Below are 3,772 nucleotides of genomic sequence, written 5' to 3' on the forward strand. Positions count from 1 at the left end.
TCATCCTGCAGCAAGAAAGAAAGAGAGACAGAGAAATTCATTTTAGTTATTTTTAGCTACAGTTCCTGCTCAGCAAACACTGTGAGCGGAATACAAAAAGCCTCTGAAAATACGGCATTCTCAATAGCATGTACTGAATCCAGCAATCACAGGAAGTGGCAGGCTCCAGACTTACACAGGCTGAGGCCCGGCTTCATACAACTATGCAAATTTAATTGGAGGTAAGCTTCTTCAAAATTAAGCAGCAGCTAGTTAATGCCAAAGTCATATGTCAAGTTGTCAGAAAGCTTTTAACATTTGACTGCTTATTATCAAGGTAATTGCTACATTAATGCTTCACTATCACAACCAAAAAACAGGGTGGCAAACATTCACAAAATACAGCACGCAACTGCCATGTGTGTCATTACATTTTCCTGTGAAAAAGAACTACCTCATTCGGTTTTAAGCTCAGGTCCTGTGTACAGCATCAAGTGAAAGTTTAGTTTAAAGGAAGTTTTGCTTCTTATTTAACCCTATGATTTTCTCAATAACACTTCTATCTTGGAAATTTGTCAGCATACATTTAGAACTGTAAACAAAGCAGAGCAAAATGAACAATTCAGAAGCTATTTATAAGTAATAAAACTGAAAGCAGTATTCCTACAAAACTTTACATTAATTTTCCAACAAACAGCATGACATACTACGTACTTACACAGGGAAAAACCCATAGCTATTTAAAATGTCATAAAATACAAAAGAAAAAAAAAATTGAAAACAGAATAAAATCTTTTATGGAAAACTTCTTCGCATAATATGGCCTACTTGAAACTGGACAAAAATATGATTAAAAGCACTCTCCAGAGTAATTTAATGTTGATATGTGGAAAAGCTTTTAAGAACTATTCCAAATCTCTCTTTAAGAAAAAGGAAACCAAAGCAATCATTCCATTCATTCGTTACCACTCTGTATTCATTAAAAGAGAAGCTAAAGAAAATAAAAAGCAACCAGTGGTACCATTCCTCTCAGTACCAAATAACTGGCATTTCTCTTCTATTTATATGCCATTTAGTGAAATTATGCAAGCGTAGCAAGTGTACTGTAAGTAGACATAAGCCTGTAGTGGACCTCAGCATAATCTGCACAATAACAAGCATGCAGCAAGGTTCTCAAAACCAAGACCAACGTGTAAACACTGAATATGATGAAAATGCCAGCACTTCTCCATTAGACAAACTACGATCGAGGTGAGACACCACAAACTATGAAAACTTATAAAGAGGACTGAGTTAAGTCAAAACTGCATCTGAAAATGACAAAACAGATGTTTAACAAAACAGTAAGTCAAAAGCATACCATGGCAGGTGCTAAGAAGAACCAGCAGAGCTGTCAACCCAGTTTAAAAAAATTAATGCAAGTCAAATGGAAGAAATTAGAAAGATTTAATGTGCGAAAGATCTGTGTCATAAAAAAAGTCAGTATGTATTGCAACAAAGTGTTCTCTTATACAGTGATACCTACAATAGGATTATCTTTTCACAGCTGTATTAAAACACATTCTTCAAATGAAATTTATGTCCACTTATTTGTCCAACTCAATGGAAGAAGTCATACAGCATCTCTATTATTCTTTATATTTTATTCATAGAAAATACGAAGATTACAAATTATGTCTACAATAATAATTTGCTGGAATAAAATTTAAAGTTACCAAGCGTTTTAATAAGTAAAAGTTTATTCAGCACATTTGAAGGAAATTAACATTTGTATTTTTAATTTAACCTAGTTTAAAACTAGAGAATGAACTGGGTCAATCAAATGACATTTTTCAATTCCTTTTAAGAAAGGAAAAAGGAAGTATCAAAAACGGCCAGCCTAGGTTCCAGCTTTTAACAAGTAAATTAAATGGATGTTTGACAGCAAGCAGGCTGTTCAGTATCAAAGCTGCTCATTCTGTTTGTATTTTACTGCCTTTTAAATCTCCTATCTGCTTATCATAACAGCATTTACACCATTTGGCATTGCTGCTCTAATTGGAAATTCATACAAAAACCTTGAAGAGGAAATAAACTATTAGATAAACCTCTTAGTCAAAGACTACGTTTTACTTTACATAGGTAAACTGTAAATAAAAAGAGAAAAAAATTTTTAATTTATGAAACAGACAAGTAGGTCAACAACTAGAGCTAGAAAAAAAACCCCAAACCTCCCACAAATGATAGCGCCTGACAACAAACAGATTAAATTAAGCTATCTGAAGTAATTTTTTAAAATGTATTACACACAGCAATCACTGCCACACAGCTTGGCAGCACATTTGTAGTTAAAAGCCCATCACCATTTCTATCGAACTTAATAATGTTGTTCTTTTCAAGCAGCGCTGTCTCAACTGTGACAAATCATCAACCTAGATACATATTTTATTTTAAAGTATTCTTTAGAATAAAACAACGCCTTTGATCAAAGCTATGCTGAAATTCTTCACAGCAAAACTGGCTGAAAACAAGATATAGTAGCAACAGTTACTTAATATCAGAACAAAAAAGTGCATTAAAAATTCAATACGAAACTGCACACTTATTAGTTATATAGATAGTATATGGACAATTACATTGCACCCTGAAAACTTCATGAAAGCTAACAATATTTCTAATACACTCCTGTTTTAAGTACTCTGTCTGTAGTACTCTGAACAATACATGGATGAAAGATTGTTCACTGTCTAGTAGGTACCAAATTAAATGACTATATGACAGGTGCAAAATCACCAGAAGAAATGGTTCTTTACACAGTGTAAATTTAGGTCATGGTAATTCTTGCAGTGAAATGTTATGGATACTAAAAGGTTACACTGGGTTCAAAGAGCAATAAGCATTCATGGAAGAAAAAATTACCACGCCTGTTAAATGCAATAACTCCACTAACAGCTCAGGAACCACATGCGCTGTGCATTTTGAGAGGCTAGGAAGGAGTGTGCTCTTAGCGAGGTTTCACTGCCTATCGTCCTACTTAATAACCTCCCTTCCTTACCTAGCCTTTGTTTACATGGAACAGGATACCAGCCTAGATGGACCTCTCTCACTCCAGTACAGACTACACTTCTCAGATGAAATATTTACCAGAAATATTCTGCCCTAGAAGAATGAATTTTATATGCTTTATTGAAGTTTTTTTTTATTAGTCTCTCCTAATATGGCAGTAGTGTGTTGTAATCTTTAAACAAACCAGTAAACACTAGTAAGACGTAATCATTCAAAGCAATACTTCATTCTAGATACCTGGAAGTCAGTTGCCGAGACATCTATTGCAACTGCAAAATATCTCCTTGTCTGCATAAGAAACAGCATTTTACGGTGAAGGACTATGAATTTCAAAAGGCAGTAACCAGTGTGTACGAATGAACACATGGGTAATAAGTCATTTGAAATGGATGATGCAGCAACAAGGAAATTAGCTGCATCATCCCTGTAAATATAATTCAGTCCTAAGAACTAAAGCCCTGCATTAGGTAGCCAAAAGATGGGTGTAACCAATTTCAAGTATGTCTAGAGAAACACTGCCAAGATTATAGTCTTGATACAGTAATGTTATTGTAAGCAAAAATCCTTAACAATTTCACATTTGAGCCATCTACAGTCTACATTTCTGTATTTGCCTGTAGCTGAAAACAGCCAATCGTACTCTCCAACTAAACTATTAGTGAGCACTGAGATGCCGATCCTACAGAGAAACAAAAAGCTATGTTTAAATTTTAAACTAAACCTAATATACGCCTGAAATTCCAACACT

This window comes from Cariama cristata, unplaced genomic scaffold (assembly GCF_000690535.1).
Source record: "Cariama cristata isolate BGI_N322 unplaced genomic scaffold, ASM69053v1 scaffold16913, whole genome shotgun sequence".
NCBI lineage: Eukaryota > Metazoa > Chordata > Aves > Cariamiformes > Cariamidae > Cariama > Cariama cristata.